This window comes from Sesamum indicum, linkage group LG1 (assembly GCF_000512975.1).
Source record: "Sesamum indicum cultivar Zhongzhi No. 13 linkage group LG1, S_indicum_v1.0, whole genome shotgun sequence".
Lineage (NCBI taxonomy): Eukaryota > Viridiplantae > Streptophyta > Magnoliopsida > Lamiales > Pedaliaceae > Sesamum > Sesamum indicum.
Window position 1 is genome coordinate 8986142 of NC_026145.1, and position 16752 is coordinate 9002893.

At 35.8% G+C, this 16752-nt stretch overlaps 1 pseudogene; it reads right to left on the minus strand.

The window, feature by feature from the left end:
• On the minus strand, positions 4998-8093 carry LOC105161876 (annotated as a pseudogene).

The following is a 16752-nucleotide window of genomic DNA, read 5'->3' on the forward strand; positions in this document are numbered from 1 at the left end:
AAAAAGAAAATTAAGAAAAGTGTTGTGTTGTAGTTTTATTTTAGGAAAAATATCAGGATTTAGGTGCATATTTTTATAAAAATTATTGGATTTAGTGTATTCAATTATAGTATAATTAATTGTTAACATTTGCAGTAAAGAAAACTTGATTAGTGGAAGAAAGAAGTGTAGAGATGTACATCAACGTCTTCTAACTAACTCATCAAATAATAAGAAAAATATCATCTAATTATCTAAAATAACAGAGTACAACGGATAGTGAGAATCGCATGCTCAAAAACATGACTTTAGCCTTAGCCTACTCACTCTGTTATTCTTCCTTTCTTCATGCTCTGTTTCTCTGCTACTTCGCCTGTCATAACTCTTCTGCCGCTTTGTGCCCAGCAATTAATTCTTCAACTAGTTATCATTAATAATATATTTTAAGATAATTTAAAATAAATAAAATTTTAATATTATATATTTATATCATTAAAGTAATTAAAGTTTTGAATAATATACAATTAATTTAATATACTTTATAATAAGTTAATATATATATATAATATAAATATAACATAAAATATCAGAAATATAATCAAAATAATATACAATACAAGAAACTATTATCAGGGCACATATTTTATGAACATTATACTATTATATATATATATATATTTATAATGTAGATATATAATAGTATAATTTTTCAATAATTTTTAATACCGTAATTTTTTACGTTATAGATCCATGAGATCAATTATTAACCCTTTTTGGGACATGGACAAGGACCTGATTGTAGCCACGGTCATGGCCCCGCCCAGTCCTGCTCCCGATGTTGATGCAGAAGCACTGTTGCAACCACCCTCACCACCCCTGCCATCTAAGCTTGCATCGGTGCCACAGACCACGGCCCATCGACCGTGGACAGAACCACCACCACTACCAATACCATCACTTTCTGCCCGTCACTATATCAGCCTCACGATGCGAGGTAACGAAAATAATTTTGCTTAAATTATTTTCATTGCATGTTTCTACATGTACTTTTAATAATTACTTATATTTTCAAATTGGGGGGAGATTTCCACATGGCCACCATTATCCTCATCCCTAGCGATGTATACCACAAATTCCACAGCAGCACCAACTCTTCTAGTTCAATAATATGAAGGTAATAATTATACAAACTTTTAAATTATATTTTCAAATGTAAACCTGAACATGTTTATTAATTACCGATTTGTTTTTGACTATGTGAATTTTCAGCTAACTTACTGGTGGGACTTATATTGTTTAACTATATATTAATATTACAAATAAACATAGAAAATTTTTCATCACAGTAAAGAAATCCTTCTTTCGAGGCTCCAAGATAAAGAAAAAATTCTTTCCTTACGAATTTTGCATTAAAAAAAGGGGGATTCTTGTTTGCAAAAACGATTCCCTTCTATTTATACTCTTTCGAATAACGGGAAGACTCAATCGTGTTGCGAAAGGAGACGCGGCTGTGGTGAGAAGACAATTATCTCGCTTGCAATCGTATCTGGTCGGAATTAAATATATGTACAGTGTTATCCAATATTGTAATCAATAATCATCGTTGATCAACATGAAGAATATACGACCCTATTAGAGTGTGTCACTTGGGAATTCCAAAAATTTATTTAATCGATACAAATTGTGACTATAATCATGCAGAGAAGACAGATCCATGTTCAAGGTGTTCAAGATGCAAGGCGATAAGTTCCTATAGAAGCGATTCACGGACCTTAGAGTTCAATAGTCTTGGTAGTCGTAGTTGGCCCAATCAAATTTGGCGCCAGTTATTGGAGTATTGGGTGAGTCCAGACTTTAAGGCCGTCGCAGCTAAAATTAAGGCCAATTGGGTGGCGACATCTACCATCCATCGTAGGGAATCGTCCTCCTCTGGGATACACAGAAGATGCTAAGTGTCTTCTTTTTCTTTTGTTAGTTTTGAAGCTATTAAGATTAACTAATCACTTACATATATTTTCAATTTTTGAACAAAAACTAGGTCGACATGTCAAGCAGATTGAAATGTTCTCCAGATTATACATGAAAAGGACGACAGGCATTGAAGTTGCCCGAGGGCAGAGGAAGTTGTTGTAAGTAATTTATAGATTTATTTTTTCAATACTAGTTAAATCTTTTTTTTACTAATTACCTAACCCGTTTCACATGAGATGTTTCTGGAGATGCTGAAGGAACAACGGGCCAAGGCACCTACCAATGCACAAGAGCCTCCGACCTCTTTCCAGAGCTCGACGGCCATGATTGAGCAACAGTTGTGGATATCGACAGTGGGCAGTCGAAAGAGGGATCGTGTCTTTGGTCTAGTTTCGAGGTCCACAACACTCTTGCTAAACCATCACAACCCAACAACTTGCGTACGGCTACACCATTTGCACCACCGCTACCAAGTATCGATAATTGGGCCACGAGGCTCAAGGAAGTGTTGGACCGTATTATGCACACCAGGACGTCCAGGCTCCAACTAATATCTGGACTGTGACGCCCCAAAGATTATAATACATAATTGTCGGATTAATTGATAAATCTTTATGAAACTTAGTTAATAGTAAATAAAGTATAGATTGAAAATGAAATATAATAAAACTTGAACGGAGTAAATTAGAGTTCGTTATATATATATGCTATGGACTATTTGTGTGTGTGTGTGTGGGACATAATCCAACAAATAGTCCATAGCAGATTGCGTCCTTTTTAAGATTAGTTGATGAGATAAATATGCACTAAAATATCTTATCGTCAGTTGATAAGATGACAGACTTAAAAAGAGAATTTGGAGTGGATTACAAGTCCCAGTGACTCTACTATAAATCAAGAACCCACAAACTTAATTGATACATCAATTTATTATACTTCCCCAGTCATATACATTATCCGACATCCCAAAATACTATTAGTAGTTGAAAACCACCAAACAGGTCCAACGATTTAAACTGCGGATATTGAAAAAGATACTAGTTGCCTTCTCTTGACAAACGAAAAATCACTGAAACAAAGAGTCGGTGAGACCCGCTCGTGAAAGCCAAATCCGATCACGTTACAAGGCACAACCTGAAAAGAAAGTCCAATCGTAATGCAAATCATACAAATTTAACAAAATTGATATTCTGATCCCAGAATTAAAAAACATGTGTTTTTTTTAAATAATTTGCCTAGAAAGTCAATAAAGAATTTAATTAAAATGTTGTTAGATTCATTTCATAATCATCATCATGATCACTACCATCATCATTTAGTAGATGATCCAGCAGAGTAGAACAGATAGTCACGGATTTGATAATCAAAACCAAAAAGTTTAAATTATACAGTTGACTCGGGAGGGGCTTAATTACCATGTTACGCCAACTCATTTACTATTAATTAACTCATGATTAATTAAGAGTGAGATCCGATAAGTACGATCCTTAATCCACTTATATTAACGGACTACATAAAAATAAAGGAGAAGACGATTTTGGGATCCAAATTTACTGTGAATAAATTTAAAATTATGAGTTTTAATTGAGTCTTATCAAATTTGTGAGTATTTATTTTTTAAATTCTTTATTATATGAATGTATCACGTTGCTTCGAGAAGATTTGGAGTTTCTCACCAGTTGGTACTATTTTTTTGAGTCTTTGGACTATGAAGCATCACACTTCAAAACTTTTCCAAAGCACCCATAATGTTATAAAATATGCTAACACGTTTGAAAAAGAAAAAATTAGTGATAAAACAACTTTTTTTAAATTTTTGTTATAATAATAAATGGGATAATTATATTTTCCTCCCCAAAATTTAGTGCAATTATACATAGATCCCCTGTGGTTTGGAGAATTACATCTAACACCTCTAAGATCTGCTTTTTTCTAACAAATAAGTCTTTTTACTAGTCAAAATTCACCGAATTTGCTTATATTAACAAATAAAAAAATTATGTTTACCCCTAGTTGATTTATTACTGATTTATTGCAGGTTAAATAAATATCATTACACGTTAATTCATGTGAGGAGGTACATCTTCACCGTTATAACAGTAGTTTAGTTAGAAAAAAATTATTTGACCTTGTATGAATTCGTAATAGACAATCATAGATAAATATCAAATTTTGTTCACTTTTTCTGTTAATATCTTTGACAGGCAGATGGACTTATTTGTTATGCGGAAACAAACTCAGAGGTGCTAGATGTAATTTCTCAAACCACAGAGGGTCTACGTGTAATTACGTCAAACTTTAGAGGTGAAAATGTAATTATCCATAATAAATTGTATATATAGTTCAAGACTTAAATACATTTTTGGTCTTGTAAATTAGGTTGTTTGGTGTTTTCATTCTGAACTTTTTGTGGTAGTATTTTTGTCCTTCATATTTTTAGTTTTCTCAATTTTTGTCGTTTTCTTCATCAGACTTCATCTCCACCGATAAGAAAAATGAAATCTGGCGAAAAGAAGTACTGGAATTATGAAAATTATAAGGATGCAAGATCGAAATTACTGCTACATGAAAGTTAAGATACAAAAATACTAGCAAAAATGAGCTAAGAGGAACAGTTGTTCCAATTTTTAAATGTCATGTGAGTTGCACATGAATTTTTCCAGTGAGAAGGGTGACTCCCATTAGAGAGAGAGAGAGAGAGAGAGACTGAAATAGCGAAAATTAAAAAAAAAATATAGAACCAAAATACTACTTTAAAAAATTAAGGACGAAAACATCAAATAATATAATTAAAGCAGAAGACCAAATGCATTTCAGGCAATAGTCCTAATAATCATAATTATTTTGTGAAAATTATCATTAACAAGAAGAAATGAGCATCACAAATTCCATATATTTTTGGACGTTACAAATATCAAAAAATTCTTATATCACAAATAATCATTGACAAGCCAGCCAACTTAGTATTATATATTGTTTAATGGCAATGAAACCTTGCAAAAGATGCTACCTAGCAGCAACATCTCTTTTTGTGTTTTTTGAAGTTCACATCAAAACATCATACAAATCTTAGGTTTTATGTCTCAAAGAACAAAACCACACATATTATAATTAAAATCGATGATTCTTAAAGTCTTTGGAGGTCAGATTCGGACACAAACATCCCATGGAAGCCAAAAGGAACCCGACGTGGCAGCTTAACAGCGGCAACGATTTCAAGAGTAGGGGACTTGGCGTCCATCACCAGGAACTTGGCTTCCTTGCCATTTTCATCATGTAAATAGCTTACTAAATAACCATCATCCTCGTCGGCTGCTGGATTATTTGGCTCCCTCGCCACGAAAAACGGTTCGCCTCCAAACCAGCCGGGCTCATAGCTCATAGAAGCGGCTAGCCACCGTGCAGTCGCCGCCATCAACAACGGTTAGTGATAGGTCGAGCTTCACGATCCCAACCCACATCCCCGACTCTATTACTACAGCATATACATACCTGCACTACGTGTATATGTCATGAAAATTCATCCCACGGTTATATAATATGTAACTCAACTATATTTGTGTAATTACTCAAATAATGGGGTGATTTTTACAATTAAACCATAGTTGAGGGCTATAAACGTAACTATCACAAATTTATTTGCAACAAATTAATGATTGCCTATATGCATGGTTAAAAGAAACATAAAGTGCAAATTAATGAAGCAAAATAAACCCTTATAGGGGGTGGTATAGTGCAACAACCTTCTTCATTATTCATAATTTTTTAGAATAAAATATTATTTTAAAAAAATAAATGTGATATAATGTTAGATAAATTACAACGGGTTTCCCTAAAGTTTGTCATAATGAGGAGATATTTATTATTATAACAAATATTGAAGTGGGACTTTAATATATATATTAGTTATAATATAATTTTTTTACAATAATCTATATATATTATTAAAAGATACAAAGATGAATTGCTTAACTTTAAAAAACACAGAAAAGTAAATTATTATTTTATTTTTATAAAAAGATAATTTACTAATTTGTAAGATCAAAGGGGTAAATTGCTATTCACCCATTTTAGTTCTGTACATTGATTTGCATCAAGTAAAATTTAAGTCATTAATTTGGTGGTTAAATTTGGATTGGAGATTCAAATCAGATTGAACAATTTTCAAACAAAAATATAAACATCATTTTATAATTAATTAAAAACATAAAAAATAAAGAAAAAGTGCATGAAACATGTGAAATCACATAAGGGGTGGTTTTGCTTCATTTTGAAAAAGACACGAAAGTAATTTTTTTTTTTTCTTTTATGAGTGTGTAATGTCAAGTTGAATTCCGACAGTACTTTAATTCCCATCCCTATATATAGTTTTGAGACTAAAATTGTGATTATTCTTATGTGCTTGACTACGACTTTAGGTTGATTTAGTCATAGGATATTGAAATTTTAGTCTCGTACCTATAGAAGGTAGCAATATCAACTCTAGCTCCTATTGTTATGAGATCAAAATTACAATTTTCCCTTAATTTTAACAGTAATAGAAAATGAACCATGCATGTTTCATGAACAACTCCAACAAATAGAAAATGAGATCAGCAATATATATATAAAAATTGAATCAAAATGAAGTTCATGCAAAGTCACCTGTTCTTCTTTGCAGCATAAGCTGGATTTATGACTCCAAAATCAAGAACTCTGTGGGACAAGGGCTGCCTCTGCAAAGTCTTGCTCTTCACGTTTATTGTCAATTTCTCCACTATCAGTTGCGCTGATTGAACATTCTCCAAGGCTTGCTGATCAACTGATACCAGATTTGAAGCCACTATCACAATCGTATCACCCCCATCTTCTTCCCAAGCATTGAAACAGTGCAACATGTTGAATCCCGGCGCATCCATCCACCACATTTCACTCTCGTCCTCTGCATATCTGGGGATAACTCCGAGTCGTGGCACCTTACCGGAATCAATTCCGACTGGGGATCTTCCCCTCAGGATCCACAACAGGTTCATAACTATCTGCACATCAGCAAATATAGCGTAACTTTTGGTAACAGCAAAGTCATGTGTAAGTGTTGGTCCGGCCGCAGAGTATATTGGAACATCCTTGTGTTTCCTTCCTTCTGAGTCGAATCTGAAAAACGTCAGGAACGGCCATAAAGGGTGGCATCGGTAGGCAAAGGCTTCCCCGGTCTCTTGGTCGATTTTCGGGTGTGCTGTCATCCTGAAGAACCACTCCCTGCTGCTTCTCTGGAAGCCGTGGCGGCCCATGGTGATTATATCTCCATCTGGTGTCACTTTTATTGCATAGGGAATATCGGACTCGCAGAGAGCAAAAAGGTGGCCAGCAAAGAGAGCAAGGCTAGTATTTGCGACGCCAAAGCCCCGTCTTATTGGGTCGAACTGCGCTGTTAGCATTTTTGCAAGGGTTAAGAAAGAACGAGCGATGGAAGCTCCGAAGCCATTGAAGGAGGAGAAAGCACTCGGGAAAATCGGGTACCCGATCTCTTGCTCCACCATGTACTTGTAGGTCTTGACGTAGCGGCTGCAAAACGTGGCTTCGCCTCGTGAGATTCTGATCATGTGAAGCATCCCATCACCGTCGAAGAGATGGTAAGGGCCTGGAGGGATGACGCGAGGGTTGGGGCCATTGCGAATGTACGCTCCATCTAAGCAACTAGGGAGGGAGCCCTCCACCACCTCACAGGGGGTGGGGGGGAGTTCGTCCACCGGTGCAAAGTTGCCCGAGAGAACATGCTTGGGATCAATACAAGGGCGAAGGGGCAAATCGAGGAAGTTGCATACAAGATCATCTAGTGTTTTGAAGATACTGGCAAGTGAGGAGAATTGCTTTCTGTTGATGATCATCTGGGCTGCTGGTTGTTTGTTCTTGAGGGTTTGAGCAGTGTGATTTATCAACTTATTTATGGGATTGAAGATTAATGTAAAAGAAGAGTTGGGGTTGAAATAGTTAGGTTGATGGTTCCGGCCCTTTGCACTAAACCTAAATGAGGAGGAAACATAATTAAGATGAGATGAGTGATTAGGAAATGGTGTTGCAAGGAAAGAGGAAGAAAGGGTTTCCATGATTGCGATCACGAGGGAGAGGGATTCAAATGAATTGAAAGTGTTTGGTGTGGCTTATTTGGTGGGTTATGATGATGACTGTTATTTATAGGCAAAGACGAAGCTTGCATTACGATGATATTTATCTGAATGATGGGTGTCCTAGATTTGCAGGTTAACTCCAATAGATTCTAATAGAACTTATTCACATGCTCTAAACCCAAAACAAGTAAGCTTCTTGCATTGTAACTTGTAATAAAAAATACTATATACGACTTTTTCACATGCTTAAACCCAAAAGAAGTAAGCTCATTTTATTTATAATTAATGATTATTGATTCTTGCATTGTAAGTTGTAATAAAAGAGAAAAATGCAATTTATCCCCTTGTTTTAAGTGAAATGAGCAATTTATCTCCCTATAAAAAATAAAACAACAATTTCCCTGCATGTATTGTTAGAAATAGAGCAAAATACCCCCCAAATCCAGTGGTGCACTACATACGCCCAATGTGCATTTGGACATAAATTTTAATCAATAAAAATATTATTTTATTTATGTAGAGATTTAATTGAATATATTAATACATATATATTTAAAAAAATAATATTTAATATATTAAACATTATATATTAGTTATACAATAATAATATATATTTCCTTTCTCCTTCCTTTTTCTATGGTCGTCACGCGCCGCCCCCTCCTGTTTCCCCTTCCTTCTCCCTTGTCGCCACCCCCTCCCCTCCCGCACCCAAATGCATGCACCATCCCCTCATGCCTAGATCCCCCTCCCTCGTCGGTCTCTCTCTCTCTATATATATATATATATGTATATATATATATAATAGTTTTGATTACAATAGTATAAATACAAAGTTAATTATATATAATATATAATTTTAATTTTATTTATTCAAATTTAAAATTTATATGAGTTAAATTTGAACCGTAGATTGATCAAGCTCCAATGGTTATTAAATAATGACATAAATGTTATTTTAAATTAAATAATTAAAAAAATAAAAAAGGGCGTGTGTGTTTCATGAAACACGTCAGGATGGGTAAATTGGTTTAACCCAAAAATAAAATAGCAAATTATCTCCAGTGTTTTGAAAAATCAAACAAATTATAGTTTAATAGGAGGCTAATTTGCTTCATTTTTCAAAATACAAAAAATAATTTACTAATTATTTTTTCATAAAAATTTATTTATTCATTTCACATATCACACGGCTATTTAATCCAGTAATAAAATAACGCCTTATTACATGATTGAAGTGCATGTTCGGACTTACTGCTAATAGCGGTGTCAACGGATTCAGATTCAGAAAAATTCATCTCCGACCCACTCTTAATGGGACAGGTTCAAGTTTAAAAACTGGAAATTGAGACGGTACGCCGCTTCTAAAAGTCAATAGCCGCCCCACTAGAATTGTTGTATATTATTTTATTTTTTGTCTTTTTCTGTCCCTTACCCACACCCCGTTCCAAATTTGCGCTCACTCATCTCTTCCATCTTTTACGGCTTCTCTCTCACCTCGCTCTCCTCTCTGCTCGCCACGCCTATCCCCTCGCTTCGTCGTTGCTACCTCGCATCTCCTCCTCTCCTACCTCTCTTCTTCATCGGATGTGTCGGGTCAGACTCGCCCGGCGGGGTTGGCGGGGCACTGATCAACCAAAACGCACACCATACCTGTCCTCTTGTCACCCCTAACTATTAAGCTCATCAAATCCATAACATTTCATGACTAACAATTAAGTTCGAACAATTTTTTTTTTCATTTTATAAAATAAGAGTAATATTTGTTTTAGTACTACAATTATGATAGGTGAAACTTTTAGCTCTATAAAACTCAAAATCACATCTTTTTAATATCAAAATTGTGATTTTGGGTCTTTTAGTCCCAAAATCACATTGTATGTAACCTTTTTGAGACTAAAGATACATGATTATGAGTTTTATGAAACTAAAAGCGATACCTGTCATAGTTGTGATATCAAAATAAGTTTTACCCTTATTCTATGGGATTAAAAAAGCATTTTGCAAACTAAATTCTCAAAATTCATTAATACACTCTACATTTATGAAGTGTGTCTACAATCACATTTAATTTGTCAACCCAAAAATATAAAAAAACAATAATACCAACCATAAATATATTTTGATGGAGGGATATAGATTTGAAGAGAGTGATATAGGAAAATGATTCCATATCAAAGTAAATTTAAAGTTTATAAATATTTCATAAAGTATATATAATCCAAAATAATAGAGTCTGAAGATTTGAAATCTTTTGTCATATAAAATTATTCAAATAAATTTAAATAATTTGTTATTAGGAATTTAATAATTTTAAATTATTATTTAGGGTAAATATTATATTTGGTTCCTTACATTTATTTCTTAATTTTAGCATCCTTAAATTTTAGTTTTTGTCTCAATTTGTCTCTCTGACTATTTTTGAACAAAAATATGGCTGGATTTTGACTCTTTAAAGGGTAAACTGGTCAATAAATTTAATTTTATCACTTTAGTCCCTTAAGTTTGTAAAAATATCATATTAATCATTTCCTACATGAAGAAAATAACTTTTTTATATTCTTTTATGCTGATATGTTGTTATTATCTTATGTGAATAATGAAAATTTTGTACTCTTGTAAATATAATAATAATATATTGCTTAATTTAAAATAAACAGTCTCTTTTTCCAATAGTTAAAAAAAACTAAAATTATGAATAAATTTCATAAAACTTATCTAATATGAAAATATAATAGAAAAAATCTAAGTCGGTAATTTTTTGTTTAAGAGTTAATAAGTCTAAAAAAGATAAACTTTAAAAATATTTACTAAATGTTTGGATTTTCAAATAAATATATGTATAAAATTCATTTTTAGATGTTTTTCAAATATATTGTCACATTTTATAGAAAAAGATTTACAAAAACCTTTTAAAATGAATTTATAAATATTTAAAATCCACCAAATAATATAATTAAAAGTACATTCCACCAACTTTTCCTTCAAAAACTATTAATATTTAATAACATTGTTAAGATTTAATAGACTAAAAAATCAACTTAATTTTTTTATTATATTTTTAGATTAGATAAATTTTATAAAATTTATTTATAATTTTGATTTTTTTGGTTACTTTTGAAAGTGAAAAAAAAAAACTATTTTATTTTGAGTTAAGCAATATGTTAACATTATGTTTACAAGAGTTCAAAGTTTTCATTTTTTATACAAAATAATTACATCATATTCACCATATAAAAATATAATAAAATAATTTTCTTTCTAAAAAAGGACTAATTTGATAATTTTATAAACTTAAGAAATTAAAGTGATAAAATCACACTTAAATTGACCATTTTACCATCCAAAAAGTCAAGTTTCAATCATATTTTCGATAAAAAATGATCAGAGGGATCAAACTGATATAAAAATTAAAGTTTAAAAATTTAACGCCACAAGTGGGTTTGTTTTGAAGCAAGGAAAATAAATAAATCAATAAACTGTACGGCCGATCGTGACCGTCCGGTAATTAAAACCAAAAAATTGAAAAATTACAGTTGACTCTGCATAGTTCATATGCTTACCATGCACACGTTGTGCCAACTCTCACTACTCGGTTACGAATTTACTATTTACTCATCTATTTTAATTTCTATACTATTTATTAATGGTGAGTATTTTTTGGCATCTCCCTTCTTTCGATTTGTATTTTTCTTTAATATTTAATTTATTTTTCTCTTCAACTGTATTTGAATAGTTGTGATTGTTGGATCGCAAGATCAAAACAACAAATGAAAAACACAACAATTGGGAGAAGAATGATTTCTCCATTTTCAGTTAACGAAGCTCTGTTGAATCTGTGTTACAGCAGAAGACTTAGACTGATACCAACGTATATATGACACATCACTAAACCACCTAACAGAAAATTAACTACTTGGCCCAATAGGAATACAAATAAATGACGTAGCACTCCACACAAGCAACTTATCAACATTACATCAGTAATACAAAAACGTGTTTCTATCATGCACGATTTCAGCTTGTATCTAAGACTTCAATAACTTCTTCATCACCAGCCTGTTCGGACTTCAACTTCTGTTGCTGCATTTCACGGTGCTGCTGCTGCTGCTGGTTACTAACTTCAACATCCCCCCCACAAGTGGGACTGGGATCAAAAGAGACAAGGCCCAACTTGGAGATGAGTAATAAGAATGATTTTAAAGGCAGAGATTTGGTAAAAACGTCCGCTAACTGCTGAAAGCCAGGAACAAAGGAAGGTGACACAAAACCATCCTTGTAAGCATCCCGAACAAGATGACAGTCCAATTCGATGTGTTTAGTACGCTCGTGGAAGACCGGATTTGCCATGATATGTAATGCAACCTTATTATCACAATATAAGTCAATTGGAGGAGTAACGGGAACATCAAAATCAGACAGTATATAGGAAATCCACCGAAGTTCACAAACCGTTGAAGCCAAGCTCCTGTATTCCGATTCTGCGGTAGACCTCGAAACAGTCATTTGTTTCTTAGTCTTCCAAGACACCAACGCATCGCCAAGGAAAATGCAATACCCAGTGAGAGACCGGCGAGAGTCTAGATACGATGCCCAATCGGCATCACAAAATGCACGAACAGTGAATGTATTTGAAGCTGGAAAATATAGTCCCTTAGAGGGACACCCCTTCAGGTACCGGACCACGTGTAACGCAGCTCTCTAATGCGACTCACAAGGTTGATTTAGGTACTGGCTGAGCTGCTGCACCGGATAAGAGATGTCCGGCCGAGAGAATCCCAAATAAAGCAAATGCCAACAAGCCTTCGATAAGAGTCAGACCGAGAAAACAGAGGACCAGAACCTGCAGCTAGCTTCAATCCTGAAGGAAAAGGAGTCGAGGCAGATTTTGCTTGAAGGAGACCAGTGTCCTTCACTATATCCAATACATACTTGGTTTGAGCAATGTACAATCCTGAAGAACTCCGTGCTATCTCAAGTCCAAGGAAATACCGCGCATCCCCCAAATCTTTGATAGTGAATAGGCTGTGAAGATAGTGCTTAACCTCAGCAATTTCAGCAATGGAAGGCCCGTGATGAGAATATCGTCTACATAAACGAGTAAAGCCATGAGACCTGAAGAAGAAGGTTTCACAAATAGACAGTGATCATGTACCGATTGTGTAAAACCATATGAGTAAAACCATATGAAGTAAGCGTTAAGGTAAACGCGGCATTCCATTGCCGGGAGGCCTGTTTAAGGCCGTACAATGAGCGTTGTAACTTGCACACCGTATTGGAAGGAACAGTGTATCCTTCTGGAGGCAACATATATATATCTTCCTCGATATAACCATGGAGGAACGCGTTATTTATATCTAGCTGCTGAATAGGCCACGCACGAGCAGCAGCAATGGCAAGGAAAATCCGCACAGTCACAGATTTTGCAATCGGCGAGAAGCTATTCGTGTAATCAACGCCTTCTATTTGACTGAACCCCTTCGCTACCAAACGTGCCTTATGCCTTTCCACCGTACCATCGCCCGAAGTTTGGTCTTAAAGACCCATTTGCACCCAATGGCACGTTTGCCTGCTGGTAAAGGAGAAAGCTTCCAAGTATTGTTAGCTTCCAAGGCCTTCAACTCTGTATCCATGGCCTCTCTCCATTCTCTGTGTTTCACAGCTTCAGAAAAAGACACGGGCTCCTGCAAAACAGACAAGGAGGCTACAAATGACATATATGCAGGGGTATGTGAATGCAGTGAAGAGGGATGACTGGTGGAACACACAAAATCATTTAACCAAGTAGGCGGATGAGAAATTCTGGTAGAGCGTCTGAGTGAAGGTGTAGCTGCAGGAACAGTTTCTGAGGTTGGAATAGATGGTTCAGATGATGAAGGAGTGTTTGGAGGTTCTGCTAGAGTGCAAGTAGGGAGATCAATAGATGGATGAATCACCGGGAGAGGGCAAGGTGAAGGCTGATCCTGCGAAACAGAGTAAGGGAATATGTCTTCATAAAACTGCATCTCGAGAGAGACAATGATATGATTGTTGTCCATGTCATACAGTTTATAGCCCTTTTGTGTCATCATATATCCTAAGAGAACACACTTACTGGCTCTAGGATGGAACTTAGACTTGTGAGGATCAACATTGGTGGCAAAACACAGGCTTCCAAAGGTACGAATATGGTGATAGGTTGGGGAATTTCCAGTAAGTTTTTCGAAGGGTGTTTTCCATTGAAGGATTTTGGAGGGTGTTCTATTGATTAGGTAGGTTGCAGTGAGTATAGAATCGGCCCAAAATTTCAGAGGCATTAATGCCTGGAAAAGCAAAGCTCGAGCTACATTCAAAAGCTGCCTATGCTTGCGTTCTACTCTCCCATTTTGTTGGGGAGTGTAGGTGCAGGACGTTTGGTGTATGATCCCCATCTCATTGCAAAAGGTTTGACACTCCTTGTTCAAAAATTCAGAGCCATTATCGGACCGAATGACTTTGATTTCCTTAGAGTACTGGGTTCTAACCATGGAGGCGAAGGACTTAAGGACAGAAGGTACTTGAGATTTCTGTTTCAAGAGATAGGTCCAAAGGGAGCGGGAATGATCATCCAGGATAGTTAATATGTAGCTGCAGTTTGTGATTGTATAGGCAGTGTATGGTCCCCAAACATCCAGGTGAACTAGATTAAAAGGAGCCTCACTTTGGGATAAGCTCGAAGGAAAACAGGTTCTAACTTGCTTAGCTTTATGACATATCTCACAAGGTTCAATAGATTCCATAGTGACAGAAGTGAGAAAAGGAATTCGTTTCATTATTGGCAGGGGAACATGGCCCAACCTATGATGCCATGTCCGAAGATTACAATGCAAATTTGCAGAATTACAAAGTACAGAGGAATGACAAGAATTTTGATGAGATGACTGTCGGACAACGTACAAATTCTTGTGTATATGTCCCTCAAAGAGGATGGCTTTGCTAACTTGGTCCTGCAATAAACACTTTGAGTCAGTAAAATGGAAAATATAAGAGGTATCACGGCAGAGTTGGCTAACGGACAACAAGTTAACAGAGAAAGAAGGAAGATATAGGACTTGAGTGAGTGTGATATGATGATTTAATTGGACAGTGCCAACATACGCAGCGGTTTTATATGTTCCATCAGGAAGATGCACGTGTTTGGGTTGTGAAGGAACAACAAGAGAATGAAATAGATGAAGGTTAGTGCATATATGGTTTGTAGCCCCAGTGTCCAATATCCAAGAACCCAAATCAATCTCTGAAGGTGTAGAAACACTACTAGCAAATTCGATGTTCTCGCTGTAGGCAAAGTTGGAGTAGTTGGTGATAGGATCACCGGTTGTATTGCTTCTTTGCATCAGTCTGATCAGGTTCGCCATTAAGTCTGTCATCTGCTTAGTGTTATTACTCTCCGCAGAAGTCTGTTGTTCATTTGTCGCTGCAGCTGCAAAAGACTTAACCCCAGGTACTTTCTTCTTCTTCTCATTCAAGGTTTTGTACCAGTCTGGTACTCCATGGACTTGAAAACAGGTGTCTAAAGTGTGACCGGTTCTATGACAATGCGCACAAGTCAGAGTTCTCTTGTCTATGTACGATCTCTTCTTAGTTTGAAACCTCTCAGCACCATTTTTCTTGACCTCCTTTGATGCAAATTGATAAGCCATATGTTGAGGTACAACAGACGTTTCAGTATGTACTTGCCTTTGTTTTTTAACCGTGAAGACCATAGAGAAAGCTCGTTCTAGAGTAGGTAGAGGATCCTGCATCAGCAACTGACTTCTCTCGTTGTCATACGTCTTATGTAATCCCATAAGAAACTGCATCAACTGCACCTGTTCGTTCCGTTCTTCAATCGCCTTATTCACCCCACAGGTGCAGCCACCACACGTACACTTTGGACTGGGTGCCAAACTTAACAGTTCATTCCAGGAAGTCTTCAGCTTTGTCACATAGGCAGTAAGAGACATGTCATGCTGCGAGATGGAAGAAATCTCGCGTTGAATCCGATAGATCATCGGTCCGTTGCTTCTGCCGTACCGACTCTGTATCTCCAACCAAAGTTCTCGAGATGAGTTAACAAACATAAAAGATTCAACAATTTCTCTGGATATGGAATTCCATATCCAGGAGGTAACCATAAGATCAACACGACGCCACTGCTCAAATGAAGTTGATCCTATCTCAGGCCTCGGAAATGAGCCATCTATGAAGCCTAGTTTCATTTTTGTACCTAAGGCAACATAGATGGAGCGACTCCATGGTAAAATATTCGTGCCGTCCAGGGGAGAAGTAGCCAATATCATGCTAGAATTCTCCGAAGGATGTATATAAAGTGCTTCCCATGCTTGCATGCACAATATGTTCCCATGCAAGAAGATACTAGAGATCACAATCAGCAAAGACTAACTTAACTAATCCCAGAAGTCCAGTTAACCCTAATTCGAGAGTGCCCAAGATCCAAAAAAGCCTCACGAGCCCCTGGATAAAAAAGCTTAAGGATTTGGAATCCTCCAACTGAAGTCAAAGGTCCTCTCACAAGGAGTTAAAGGGAAATCTAGATGGTATCCACGCAAGATCTCTTGAGGCTACCCTTAGGAGTCAAATAAGGACCACATCCCTTTTGAAGACATGTGGTGTCCTATAGCGAAGTACTATAAAACCCTAAGAAGCTTGGGCTCCAGCTTGGAGAAGTCTCATCAAC